The following is a 16034-nucleotide window of genomic DNA, read 5'->3' on the forward strand; positions in this document are numbered from 1 at the left end:
TTTTTTCCGACTTTGAAAGACACAACCTTCTTCAGTTGTATTTATCATTTCTACACGAAATGAACATAAACAAACAAAATCTGGGAACTCATCTTCAAAAATTTTTGCTAAAAAACTAATATTTTTAATCTTGATTTTCAACTAGTAAACCAAAGAAAAAGGAAACAAAAACTCAAATGGAAGACAAAACACCTATAAATATATATGATAAAGTTGGTGCCAGCCATCAATGTCCCAAAATAAAAAAATATTTTTAATCTAATAAAGTTGATGCCAGCCATAAGTGTCTAAAAAAAAATTCAGGACTCGAAAAATGTGGTGCCGACCATTAGTGTTCGAAAACAAAAAAAAAATCTCAAAATTCGAAAAAAGTGTTGGTGCAGACCATATATTGGCCAGAACCCAAAACATTTTTTTTATTATACTTTGGCGCAGACCATTAGATGGCCAGAACCCAATTTTTTTTTCAAATACTGGTATTTGAGTATACAAGTATGATACGGTTTAAAAAAATACCCTGATACTTGCCATCGATGTCCCAAAATTATTTTTTTAAAGCCTGACACAATGATCAGGCAATCATAAGGTCAAAATACAAGGGGATGCCGGTCATTGAGTTCCTATAACCTAAATTTATTACTCATTTCAGGTTATTTGGGTGAATATATGTTTTTGGACCAGGGTCATTTTTATAAATATTAATTTTTTTGGGTTAGATGGGTAAAATACCCGAATTTAAATGATGATTGTGTACTCGCTTAGGAACAAGGACAGGACTACTCACTTTGCCTATAATCTCCCAACTGGACGCGACATCAAACCCTAACTTTATGTCCCAAACTGACCCTCACTATTGCCTTTGGATATGCCCTAAAATTCTTGTGAACACATTCTTTCATCAATTCTAATTTTATAACATTTGAGTCAAACATGATTATTTTGCAACAACAATTTCTTGTGTATATTTATTTTTAGTTTATAATCTAACAAATTAGTTTCAATCTTGTTTGTTTGTTAACTTTATGTATGGTAAAAGCATCAAGCAGGTTCTTACATTAATAATTAGATTATACTTTATTTCACTACAATAAAATAGACCAATCGTGACACTTTTGAGCCGACACTTTCCTAAGTGTCGAGATAGACTTGTCTATATACGCTTTGGCCAACTCTTGTGTAAGGGTGGGGATATGCATGCCTAAGACAACGTTTAAAAAAGAGTTGATTTTACCCAACACTATGCCGACATTTGTTATACCTTTCCCAACTATATGAAAAGTGTTGCCCAACACTATGTTGACTTTTTAAAAAGAGTTGGGAAAATATAACCTATCCTAACATTTTTTATGTGTTAACAAATATTTTATCTAATCCAAGCAGTAATAGGCCCATTTCGCCCGAGCCCATTAGAATAAAAAATAGAAATTAAAAACCAAAAAAAAACACACAAACAAAAAAATCCAAATATCAATGTCCTTTTACAAATTTTACCAGCCCAAATATAATTTCAACCCAAATTCTAAAATCCCTAACCCATGACCCAATAATCCTAAACCCAAACCCGAGGCCCAAAACACCAAGAGAGAGTGCACCAGAGGAGGGCACCAGAAGCTTCTGGAATCGGTCAGAAAGTTGAGGCTCCCACGACTGAATCCTTGTACGGCCTCCTTCGCACGTTTCCTTTGTACGGTCGGGTCTGCATAGGAATACACCAGAAGAATTGCTAACAGAATACAACAAATAAATGTATTTTTTATTTATTTTTCACTTCAAAAAATCAGGCTATAAGAAGCCATTGATTTCATCCCTGTATTTTTACGCACACAGAATAGATACCTACGCATAGTATACACTTACGCACGCATACTAAATACGAGAGAAAGTATTTCAAAAGCAGATTTATAAAGGTGATTTTCATTTCGTTGAATCGTTTCATTTTCCTATTCAATATTTCGATATTGTATTTCAAAATAAAAAGTAAAGCGAAAGAAGAGATCTTACTTTGCAAATTCGCCATGGATCTTCTTTGTTTCGTTGAAATCGAAAACAGGGGAGAGATCTTAAGGCTGCAAATTGATTTAATGACTCAAATGCTCCTCTTGTTGGCGGCACCTGCTAGATGAAACCCTAAAGGATTGGGCTGATAGCATATATTTTAATTGGAAAGATTAGCTGCGTTTTGGGGAAGGAATGGGAAAAGGAAGGTTAAATGGCCTGTTATTGAAATGGCGCCATTTCAAGGGGGGGATAGGGTCTGCGTGTCAGCCTGTTTAGAGACCCGGATCCACCCTCTTGCGCATGAAATGGTTTATTTGTGTAGCAGGCCCCTCCCCTTTGCGCCGCATTGTGATTAAATCCTTCTTGTAACTGTTTTGTTTCGGTTTTCTCTTAAATTTTCCCCATAATTTGTATAATCTTGCATTTTAATCCATGCCTTCACGCAGTGTTTCAGGATCAGGGACAATTTCGAACATGGTCCCTGTGAGTTCAAGCGTGTTATATATGAGTCCTTATTTTATTATTAATAGTTTATTTATTTATGCAAATTATCCTTTTATTTTACTTTGATTTTCATTGAGTAAATTGTTAGACTTATGCTATAGTTTTAAATTTGGTTTTACTTACTCGTGCATTTTGAATTACTTTATTGATGTATATAGATTTATTCTTTATTTTTTTTATCATTTATATTATTTGTAATGTTCATATTAATTGTATCATTTGTATTATTGGTTATTTATTTGTTGTAATTTGGGTAATTGTGTTTCTACTTGTTGCATACAATTTTATGTAATGTTGTAATTTGCATCATATATACAGTTAATTTTTTTTTCTTCACCTATTTATGTTATATATGTAATTGTTGGTTAAAATAAAATCATATGTTTTCTACATTATTTAAATTCTAACTATCGTATACAAAAACATTGGTATGTATTAAATTTAACTACATTTACTAAATATTAGTATTTTATACATATAATTTTTAGCAAATTTATATATAATTGCAGTTTTTTTTAAGTTATTTGTCGTATATATATAATTTATGCTAATTTTAAGTTAATTTTATAATTCATATTTTTTATTCCATATTATTTTAATATTCAATTATTTCAACAATGTCTTCATGTGTACATTACTCATATTAAATTATTTTTACTATAGTACATGTTATTTTCATATAACTTTATGTAAATATTTTTCTATGTATATATTTTCTTTTAAAGTTATTTATGTGTATAATATATTTCTTTTAAGAACCATATTTTAAATCATATAACTTATTTATTGTATATACTCTCATATTATCCTTATGTATGCATTATTTATGTGTTCCATCAATTCAAATCGTTTTGCTACATGTAAAATTATGTTATATATTATTTGTTTTAAAATTTCCTTTCTATATATAGTTTTATAAATATACATCACTAAATTTATGTATTTTGTAAATATTAGTTTTACCTTTTGTCTATGAACTTGTTTTTTTTCTTAAAACTTTTATATATATATAATTTATATACATATTTTTTTCATACATTATTAACTTTATTTTGGTACAAATAATTATTCCCAAATTTACTAGTATAGACATATTTTATGAATTTATTATGTATATTATGTTATATCATGTATTGTTAATACATTATTTAAGTTATCATGTGAATTATCAATTTTGAATGAATTTGTGTTTTAAATATTTCATATATAATTTGATTTGAACTTTTTATTTTATAACAACTATTTCAATAAACATGTATCCCAAGTTTTTCAACTTATATATATATATATATATATATATATATATATATATATATTATGTGATCATCAATTCATCATTATGTTGAAAATGTCTTATATTGATTTCAATTCCATTTTGTTTCATACATATTTTTGTGCATCATTTTATTTTGTGTCATGTTAATTATCGTGTATATTATTTTTGTATTAATTATTCACTATCCATGCTTAAAGAATTTTGATTATATTATACTTAGAATGATTGTATATAATTGTTAGATGTATTAGGTGAGGTTTATTGTACTTTGTGTATATTATTTCAAATTCATTAACCCCTTTTTATATATATATGTCTTGATGCATTAAGTATTTCATCTATTTTAAAACTAATAAACGTGTTTTTAAGCAAATTTGTAATTTTCTTTATCATTGAAAAATTCTGAAATAAGGCAATATCTAATATTTGGGGAATTCAGAAAATCATGCTCAATCGTACTGGGTATGACTTTTCCGGTGAACCAAATATTTGGATAACCTTTTATAATTTTAATGTATGAGTTTTCAAAAGTCAAAAATTAATCACGTTTTTAAAGGTATAAAGGATAGTATCCAATCGTGCTGAGTATGATACTGCATGTCTTTAAAACAAGAGATTTTTGACTACTAATTTGAACTATTCAAGCATTTTAAAAAAAAAATCATACTTTGAATTTTTTTTTTCTTTTAAGACCTTTTGGTATAAGGACAGCATCAAATCAATTTAATACCAATTTTTGGGCATCATGAGGGTGCTAACCCTTCCTCATGCGTAACCGACTCCCGGACCCATTTCATTTGATTTTACATGAATTAAAATTATTTTTCATTGAATAAAGTATTTTAGTAGGTGGCCCAATCACACCTAAATTAAAAAATTGGTGGCGACTCCACATTTTTATTTTCAAAATCGATCCCCATTGTTTTTAAAATAAAAAGGGTTTCGACAAAAGCTTTTTTGTGTTACATTTGTAATTTATCCCAACCTTTTTAAACTATGTTGTTTTAGATTTTCCTAGATTTCTATTTTTTTTTTCCTTTCTTCATCAGCCTATATCTTTTAGAATACGTCATCACATTATTATGATTAAAATATACTTTAGGTCCTTGCACTCTTCAACCATTGTCTACTTTTATTTTAAGGAATTGATTCATATACTTTTCAAATTTAAAAATAAAATTTAATTATTAACACTGTTAAAATTATTATATTAAATTCAGTATCATTACAACATTATTTTTCTTATTGCATGATTATCAAAGTGAGTATTTGCATATTTCAAACTGTCAAACTAATGAATTTAGCGGAAGAAATTTAACCAGATACACCATTGAAACATTATTTTAAAATATGAAATGTGAAAAAAATTAAATTCCAAATCTATAAAAAGTAAAACAACTTATAACAAAATTTAATCTAAATGTTGAAATAAAGGGTTACAATAGCAGTCTCATCCCGTATGGCAAAAATAAATCCACTTTTTCCATTACCTTTAAAATTTGATGCGATGTTGAACAGTAATACTTTTGGTTTTTTTATTAATATTTTACAATAATTTTATATAACAATTATAATTATTAAGTTAAAAAACTTCTCTAATAATGTATTAAATATTTTTCCCATAAAATAAATGTATTAGCATAAAATATTTAGGCATTTTGTGAATAATATCTAGGCATTTTAGTTAAACTAAAAGATAAAAACAATCAAAAGTTCAACTTCTATTAGTAATTTCTTTCACGCTTTAATTATGGTTTAAAATTTTACTATTATAGTTCTAATTAAAATAATTTATATTAATTTAATTTTATTAAAAGATTAAATAATATTGCTTCATATTAATTACGTAAAATAAAAATTATTATTTAATTGAAAACAATTAAAATCTTTTTAATGATAATAAATATTATTACAGTATTTTTATATAAAATCTTTAAATAAAGAATTAAAAATAACTGAGCAACCAACAATCAAATTCAGGATTTATAACCATTTCATCTATATTACATTCAATAAACAATTTTTATAAATAATTTCTTCTCTCATCTACACATAATCTAGCTTAATTTAGGTTTAAATAAATAGTCATCCTTAAACTATAGAGTTTTTCCTTTTTCTTTCTTTTCTCTTCCTTCCTTTTTTTTTCATTCGTCTCCTTCCTCTTCTCTTTTCTCCACTTCCTAAGCACTTACCCCTTCAAACCCTAACTCTATCCCCTTTCTTACAATTCCGACGCAAAAATCGATCAAAAATCTCGTGGGGGAAACCGATCTAGCCATGAACGTTGCAGATTCTAGGGGCCAAGCCCTTTCTCTGCTCACTGTTGTGCTCAACCATTCTCAACCATTATGAATTGTTTATGTCTAGCAAACTGATTTGTTTTTACCTTTTTTCCCTGGATGTCTATGAAGATTCCTCAAGTGCTTCCACAAGTCAAGCTGAAAAGGAGGAAGTGGATTCCCGCTCGATTTATGTTGGTAACGTGAGGTTTATCAAGCTGAAAAACAATTTTTATTTTCTATAATTTCAAGTCTAAAATTTTTAAGGCTTATAAAATTTTGAGAATGGTAGTACAAAATTCAGTACATTGGGTTACTTGCAAGAATTTTCAAACTCATTTGTTTACTTCTGTACATTGGGTTAATATATTAACTTGCTTCCTATATATGTTATTAAATATGTTTAATTGCCTTTTAACTAAGATTCAAAAGATTGTAGTCTTCAAATGTGCATTTGAAAAATATATTCAACCTTTATTTTAATTTTAATTTTTTATTTTTAGTTGTATTTAAAGCACCATTTCTATCATTATTTACTATAAATGTTTATGAAAATATATTAATATTGAAATAATAAAAATAGAAAAAATTACCTTAGACGTGTCTATCCTAACCTTTTTAAGGATGCCTTAGACAAGGCTTATCTCAACTTTTTTAAGGTTACCTTAGACGAGTCTATTCTAATCTTTTTTAAAGGTTACTTTAGACAAGGTTTATCCCAACCTTTTTAAGGTTATTGTGAAAAATAAAATAGAATAAAATAAATAAAAATAAAGAACACATAAATTTTACGTGGAAACCCTTTCGGGAAAAAAAACCACAGCAGAGGAGAAGAAAATTCACTATGTCGAAAAATTTTTACTCAAATACAAGAGGAATAGACTATGTCTATTTATAGGCTTGCAAAGCCATATTCTAGTAGGATTGAAACACCTTATCCTAATCAATATAAAATAGATGGAGTTTAATAAGGTTTAAAACCTTATTCTAAAATAAAATAAAAGAAGTCTAGTTCTATATGGATTTTACTTTTATTTTATTTTCCATCGTATTTTATTTAAATAAGAATTTGGGTCACTTAATTCTAACAATCTCCACCTTGACACAAATTCTCAATGAACAAGTTCTTCATCGCGAACTTTCAATAAACAAGTTCTTCACCTCTTCCAAAAACCCTTAAGGGTTTAACTTCAACAATGCACACCAACCAAGTCTAAGCAATGCTCAAACTTGGTTATAGGAAGTGACTTAGTCATCATATCTGCAGGATTTTCATGAGTGCTAATTTTGCTCACAACAATATCACCACGAGCAATAATATCACGAACAAAATGATACCGAATATCAATGTGTTTTGTTCTCTCATGAAACATTTGATCTTTTGTAAGAAAGATGGCACTGATTGTCACAAAATATTGTCTTGATTTGAAGGTCTTCATTGAGTTCACTAAATAGTCCCTTCAACCAAATAGCTTCTTTATAAGCCTCAAGAATCGCCATGTACTCGACTTCGTTGGTAGACAAAGCAATCGTAGTTTGCAAAGTGGCTTTCAACTAATTGCACAACCTCCGATTGTAAAGACGTAACTTGTGAGAGATCTTCTTCTATCAAGGTCTCCAGCAAAATCAGCATCAACATACCCTATAACTCCATCTTTAGTTCTTCCAAAGCGTAAGCAAACATTAGTAGTGCCTCGTAAGTATCTTAAAATCCATCGAATCGCTTTCGGTGTTCTTTACGAGATTCGCCATGTATCGCTAACTGACCGATCGCATATGATAAACGGACGTGAACAAACCATAGCATACATGAGAGATCCTCATCGCACTAGAGTATGGAACATGTGACATGTACTCAATCTCATTATCGATTGAGGAGATAAGGCCGATGAAAGTCCGAAATGGTCGCTAAAGGAGTACTAACAGCTTAGCACTCTGCATATTGAACTGCAAAGAACTTTCTCAATGTACCCTTCCGACTTAGGTACAATTTACTTGCTTTTCTATCTCGAGAATCTCCATACCAAGTATCTTCTTTCTTGGTCCTAAATCTTTCATCTCAAATTCTTCACTTAGTTGGGCTTTAACCTTTCTTATCTCTCTTTTATCTTTTGTCGCTATCAACATGTCATCAACATAAAGAAGTAGATACACAAAAGAACCATCACATTTTTCTTAAAGTAGACACAACTGTCAAAACTACTTCTTTTGAAATCATGAGAAGTCATAAAGGAATCAAACCTCTTGTACCCCTGTCTTGGTGACTGTTTCAAACCGTAAAGGGACTTTTTCAACAAGCAAACATAGTCCTCTTTTTCGAGACTATAAAACCCTCGGTTGTTGCATGTAAATATCTTCCTCAAGTTCTCCATGCAAAATGCGGTTTTACATCTAAGCGCTCAAGCTCCAAATCATGCATGGCCACAATACCAAGCAAAGCTCGAATCGAACTATGCTTAACAACCTGGAGAGAACACATGTGAAGTCCACTCGGAATTTGATGTAACCCTTTGCAACAAGCCTTGCTTTATATCCGGTTCTTCAACTCCTGAGTCCCTTCTTTCTTTTAAACACCCATTTACAACGAATGACCTTTTTACCTTTAGGAAGTTTTACAAGATCCCATGTTCTGCTTTTTGTGGAGTGATTCCATCTCCTCTTGCATAGCAAACATCCACTTTTCTCGAGTCTTCACTGACTAATCGCCTCGAATAATTAAATGGCTCTTGATTCGCATCTATATCTTCACCACATTTAAAGCATAAGCAACTAGATCAACCTCGGCATACTTCTTTGGAGGTTTAATTTCTCTTCTTGTCCTGTTTTTGGCGATAGAGTATTGCGGTGAAGAAGCAACTCTATTCTCAATTTTGTCTTGGCTTGAGGAGTTGATTCGTATTAACTGATGCTCCACCGCTTTTGGTTTTCTTTATTGGAAGAGTCTTTAAGAGATAAGTTAGGTAGCATAGCAGTTTCATCAAAAACAACATCTCTGCTAATCACAACTTTTCTATTTTCAGGACACCATAACTTATAGCCTTTTACACCACTTTATAACCAAGAAAAACGCATTTAATGGATCTCGGTTCCAATTTTCCATTATCAACATGAGCATACGCAGGACACCCAAAAATCTTTAAATCGTAATAATTAGCGGGATTACGGACCATACCTCTTGTGAGTCTTTTCTCAATGGCAACGGATGGAGATCGGTTGATCAAAAACATGCGAGAGGTCGTCGCCAAAATGACTTGGTAAGTTGGCATTTGACAACATACATCGAACCTTCTCCATGATCGTTCTGTTCATTCGCTCGCAACGCCGCTTTTTGTGGAGTATGACGAATCGTCAAGTGTCTCATGATCCTTCCGACTTGCACAATCTATTAAACTCATCGAATGTAACTCTAAGCCATTCTGCATGCGGAGGTATTTTATCTGCTTTTCCGTCTGCTTTTCAATCATAATTTTCCAAGACTTAAATGTGGAAAACACATCGCTTTTCGCTTCGGAAGAACGCCCAAACTTTTCGGAAAAATCATCAATAAAGGTTAGCATATAATTAGCTCCACCTCTCGAAGGCACTCGGACGGCCCCCAGATCGAATGGATATACTCCAACGCTTCCTTCGTGTTATGGATTCCTCTAGTGAATCGAACTCTCTTTTGCTTCCCAAAACACAGTGCTCACGAAATTCAGTTTGCAAATTCCTTGCCCATTAAGAAGTCCTCTTTGCTTAATTTCGCCATGCCATTCTCACTCATATGCCCTAGGCGATATGCCAAAGTTTAGTAATATCATCATCGACAAGGAAGAGGAAGCGGCAATTGCATCACCAATATGAGAGAACCTCATAAAACATATAACTTGGCAATCTTTCTTTGCCCTTTCATCACAACAAAGGACCCTTTGAAATCTTTAAAACCCCACTTTCATTTGTGTATCATGCCCTTTTGAATCAAGAGTACTCAACGAAATTAAATTTCTTTTCAATTCGGAACATGCTGCACGTCACTAAGTGTTCGACAACTCCATCAAACATCTTAACTTTAATTGTTCCAACACCGCGATTTTACATGAAGCATTATTTCCCATCAAAACAACACCTTGAGATCATTGTTTCATAAGTTGTAAACCAATCCCGATTGGGACTCATGTGGAAGGTGCAACTGAATCAAGTATCCACTCTCGCCACTTTAGAATCATTGATGAAGCAACTAGAAGTTCACCATCACGTAGTCTTCTACAACATCACTTCACGGAATTTTCCGTTGTTTTCCTTTTGATTCGCAGCCTCCCTTTTAATCTTATTTTGTAGCTTATAGCACTCAGATTTAATGTGCCCTTTCTTCTTGCAGAAGTTGCAAGTTTTACCTCTATTTGAAGATTTCGATCTACCCTTAGATTTACCACGAGGATTCCGTTCCTGTGTTCTACCACGATCATCATCAACATTCCGGTCTTGTCTCCCACGAACAATGAGACCCTCTCCCTGAGAGTTGGGTTTAACCACAAGATGCTTCATCTTATCATACGAGGTTAAAGAATCATAAACCTCATCAACTGTGAGAGACTCGCGGCTATATAAAATCGTGTCTCTAAAGGTTGAATAAGACGGGGGCAACGAACAAAGTAGAATCAACCCTAGATCTTCCTTATCATACTGAACCTCCATGGCCTCCAAGTTTGAGAGAATTTCTTTAAACACCTGTTAAGTGTTCGTGTATCTGACGCACCTTCCTCCAAACGATGAGCATAAAGACGCCGCTTCATCGCAACTTGCTTGTTAGAGTTTTCGACATACATATTTGTTCTAGCCTCTTCCATAATGCAATGGCAGTTTTCTCTTTCATCACATCCCGCAAAATTTCGTTGGACAAATGCGATGTAATTGTGTTAATGCCTTTCGATCCTTACGCTTCTTCTTCATCATCGTTAATGTCAAAGGCATCTTATCTATCCCTAGCAGGCATCCTCTAGATCCATCTGTGCAAGAAGCGCTTGCATCTTAATTTGCCACAACGCAAATCGGTGTTGCGATCCAACAATGAATTTCATACTTCAAAGACGCCATTACCGTGATCGAGATGAATAACCCTAAGCTCGATACCAATTTGTGAAAAATAAAATAGAATAAAATAAATAAAAATAAAGAACACATAAATTTTACGTGGAAACCCTTTCGGAAAAAAAAATCACAGGCAGAGGAGAAGAAAATTCACTATGTCGAAAAATTTTTACTCAAATACAAGAGGAATAGACTATGTCTATTTATAGGCTTGCAAAGCCATATTCTAGTAGGATTGAAACACCTTATCTAATCAATATAAAATAGATGGAGTTTAATAAGGTTTAAAACCTTATTCTAAAATAAAATAAAAGAAGTCTAGTTCTATATGGATTTTACTTTTATTTTATTTTCCATCGTATTTTATTTAAATAAGAATTTGGGTCACTTAATTCTAACAGTTATCTTAGACGGGTCTATCCCAACCTTTTTAAAGTTTCCTTAGACGAGTCTATCCCAACCTTTTGTAAATGTCAGCATTGATTAGGTTTTTGCCACTCCTTCAATAAAGGTCGGCTTATGTTGAATTATGCTGACGTTTTTTCAAAAGCGTCGCGGAATCTATGCCAATTGCGCTATAGACGACGTTTTCAGAAACGTCGGGAGAAGCATTGTGATGACCGATGCCAACCTTTTTTCGCCGTCTAAAGTAAAAAAAAAAAAAAGTTGTCACGATAGGCTTGTTTTGTTGTAGTTTTTCTTGTATTAAGAAATTGGTAAATTAATCTATGTACATTAGTTTAAAGAGTTAATTGACCATTTATGTTAAAAATTTCTTCTATTTGTATTGTTAAAAACTAGCGTGACTAACGAAATAACCAAACAATGATATGTGGTGTGTCAAGTATACTTGATACATGCACAGATGAGATGGAATTTATTAAATTATATTCATTGAAGCTGCAATTTTTAAGTTTGGAAACTTAGTCAACTTGCAACGACTTTTTTGATAGGATTCAGACATTTCAAATGTCTACATAGTGTTTGTAAATCTATTTCTTATCTTCGAAATGCAATGTAAATCACTTAATTCTGAGTTCGGGAGCTGAAGTTATGATTGTTTTAATGAAGACTGTGCAAGCTAAATTTTTGGACGGAATTATTGCAGAAGTTACGAGTTTCGGCTTTTAATTTGAGTTTAAATCATATTGGGTTTAATTTTTAGGCTTAATTTTTTATTATATATTAACCAATATTGTACCCATTAAGTTTTGTTATTTTATTATTTATTTATTCTGAAATTTGGATTTTTTTAGGAGTTTTATGTCAACAAGAAAATTTAGTAAAATTGATTTTTATTTAGATTAATTAGAGTTTCAGTAGACTTGAGAATTTTATTTGGATGTACTTAGCTAGCTTATATAAAGACCTATTCATTGTACAAAATCAATTCATTCAACAACTTTTCTCCTTGAGTTAATAAAACTCTATTTGAGTTTGTGTTTCAAGAATTTTTCTTGAGTTTTCTTTTAGAAGAGTTTTAACAATGTTTTCATATTGTGGGGGTCATTTTCAAGTTTTTTCACTGCAGCAAATGCCTTATCACAAACGCCGCTAAAGAACATGACCTTTAACGGTGTTTTTAGCACAAACGCCGCTAGCTTTGGCAGATTTGTAACATTCAATTTTCATCTATATACAACCCTTCCTGTAGCATGAAATCCAACCAAAAACATCAAATCTAAATGATACTTCAAATTCAACGAAATATATATGATATAAATTGATAACTGAAGTATAATTCAAAATATTCTTACAATAATGTTAAAAGTTACAATGTTAAAAATATTCTTACAGCAAGAAAATGTCTAAGATGGCGGATTTTGCGACTGTTGAAACATTTTCATCATATTTTGAAGCTGTAGCTAGAGTACGTCATACTTTTTGCTCTACTTTGCTTCCCTCTATAACACCCCCTAACCCCAAACTGTCACCGGAACAGAGTTACGAGGCATTACCACACATATCAAACAACTTACTAATAATTCATAATTAATATAACATTCATAGTATAATTTAATAATTAAGTCCCTATATTGGATTCTCGAAGCCCAAAACATGTATTAAAAGTAGAAAGAGACTTGTTCAAGTATTCAAAAATTTTTTGTAATTTTTTTTTACAAAAAATTTAACAGTATTTCTGCTTATTTTTACCTAAAACCCCCTGCAAATTCAAACAAAAAACAAACCAATACCAATGTTTCAACCAAAGAATTTTACATCTTAAACACTACTAGATCATGCTTAAATCTTAATCTATCCATCGATTTATTACTTAAATTTTAAAGTGTTAACATAGAAGGAACTAATTCATATCTTTCATTTCATTTCAAAATTTAATACCAAATTTACTATTTTATAACTTTAAACTTACTTATCATCCAAAATTTCATAACTATCTAATTACAACAAGATCATTTAACATATATATATATATATATATATATATATATATATACATGACTTATGTACAACCACCTAGTACATGCCACTTAAACAAAAAGAAGAAATATATCACCAAAATTTTCTTGTTGGAGTCGGGATCTTTCGGATCTTTGAATCGGATCTTGAACTCTAATGACCGCATACGAAACAATCGTACTGTTGAGTATTTCATACTCAAGTGGTATTACTATAAACCAAACTATTTAACATTAATAAATTACAACATCAACCATAAGCTTTATAAATCATTTAAACTAATTATACATAATTATATATCACTTTATAAATCTTAAATTCATATTTCATTTTTTTCATACTAATTCAATTCATAATTTAATTCATACATTCTTTCTCGTACTTTTAGTAGTGCCGAATCAATCAATCTCATTTTCAAATTTTCATTTCAATTATTTACCCTATTAACAAGGTTCGGGCTCTGATAGATACGCAGATTCCACCCAACACACCAGAATATCCAACCCAAACACACCCAGAATAATATAAATCCTCCATAACACACTAGTATAATATAGCCTCCTAAACACACCAGTATATTATATCCTCCCTAACACACCAATAAGGCATTAAATGCCTCTTCGGTTAAACCGAAGCATATAATAACAGTATAATCTTCTCGGCCGAGCTACAAATCTCCTCATCACACCACAATCCTATGGCATGCCATTTGTATTCAATCTAGTCCTACAAGTTAATAGGGTATTATTTTACTTTTCCAATTTCGAATTCATTTCCACAACAATTTCAAATATTCAATCAATTCAAAACATCTATTATCTCAATTCACATATAATTCAATATTCACACATATTCTTACTCAATTTCAAATATTATTACTTACCTTATCTTAGATGTCCCATGACTACAAATTCAATATAACATTTAATAAATAGTTTGAGTTATAGTAATACAAACCCGGAATACGCGTTTACTCCTCAACGATCTTCCTCAACGATCTTTTCTTTTCCTTTGGATGTTGATGCCTTGTTTTCCTTGTTAGCTACGAAAATAATAATAACAATTTACATTATTAATTACAACATTAATTTAATAATTAATTGAATTTTTATTCAATTTATTCCTAATTCCAATTTAATCCTAATTAACTCTTTTATTTGTTTAACTTAATTTATACTTCATTTCTACCCAATTTCCTTCCATATTCACCCTAACAGTCTAATGTTCATTATAAAACCCTAATTTAAAATTTCTTTCAATTTAATTTCCTAAAACACAAAACTTATAACTTCTTTTACAATATAATCCCTTTTTCAATTCTAACTTAAAATTCATTCAATTAAATTCCTAATTCTTCTTTTTGTTCAACATAACCCATGCTTAAAACCCTAAGAACTTCCAAAACCTTAATTTAATTTCAATAAAACTTTGTTTTAAAGCTTCTAAAACATCAAAATTAAGAGAAAATGACTAAATTTAACTTACCAATTAAACTTGAAGCTTTAAAATCCCAATTTTCCCTTTTTCTTCCCCTGTTTTTGTTTTGTTCTCTGATCTTTTCTGTTCTTCTTTCTTTTATTTTCTTTTATTCTATTTACTTATTTCTTTTAGTTATTTTATATTACTTTAATATTAAGTAAACAAATTATTTTATAACAAATGTACCAATATTTTTATTACAATTGCCATTATTCAATTTGTTTATTATAAAAATATCTTATAATTTAATTATTATCATTTACTTATTATATAAGAAATTATATATATATTTTACACATGTACCAATAATAATTATGCACTTGTCTTATTTCATAATATAATATCAATTTAATAATTATTAATATATAAATATCTTTTACTTATTATTTAAGAAAATATACAAATATATATATTTTTTACATGTGTATAAATACACATATCACACATGTGGCACAAATTTTAATTTATTTATAATCAAATAGAAATAATAATAATAATAATAATAACAATAATAATAATTAATAAAATCTAAGAAAAATCTTAGATTTTTCTATCCATTTTGTCGCCTCAATTATTACAAATGGTTTAATTTCCATTTTAATCCCTTTTCCTTTCTATTGTTTTAGAATTAAACTTTTAACCTTTACTCAATCTAGTCCTTTTTACTAATTACTCTAAATAAAACTAGTTTCACCTAAATAAAACCTAATTAGACATATAACTAGACTTATAATTATTCCTAATAATTATTTACGAACCTGTTTCACTAAGACGAAGGCTCGATAATGTACTTTTCTGGTGCCCACGGATTTTGGGTCATTACACTCTCGCTGCTGTCTTTGCTTCCCTCGCTGCTACTTCCGCTTTAAGTTGTAGCTGGAGTTCTTCATATTTTCTTTGAACCTCAGCTTCTCTCGATGTTGCCACTGCTTTAAGTTGAGCAATTTGCTCAACTGTGCTTGCTTGCATCTAAGCCATTTGGTCTCTTAACCTCTGAACTTTAACTTGAG

The 16034-nt window shown here is 30.5% G+C and overlaps 1 long non-coding RNA gene across 1 annotated transcript; it reads right to left on the reverse strand.

Annotated features, from left to right (window-relative positions):
* Positions 1-1361: 1361 nt before the first annotated feature.
* On the reverse strand, positions 1362-2373 carry LOC108478399 (uncharacterized). The gene is made up of 2 exons (XR_001870298.2): positions 2002-2373; positions 1362-1696 (listed from the first exon to the last, which is right to left on the reverse strand). It is a non-coding gene; the product is annotated as an uncharacterized LOC108478399 (long non-coding RNA).
* Positions 2374-16034: the final 13661 nt, after the last annotated feature.

This window comes from Gossypium arboreum, chromosome 12 (assembly GCF_025698485.1).
Source record: "Gossypium arboreum isolate Shixiya-1 chromosome 12, ASM2569848v2, whole genome shotgun sequence".
Lineage (NCBI taxonomy): Eukaryota > Viridiplantae > Streptophyta > Magnoliopsida > Malvales > Malvaceae > Gossypium > Gossypium arboreum.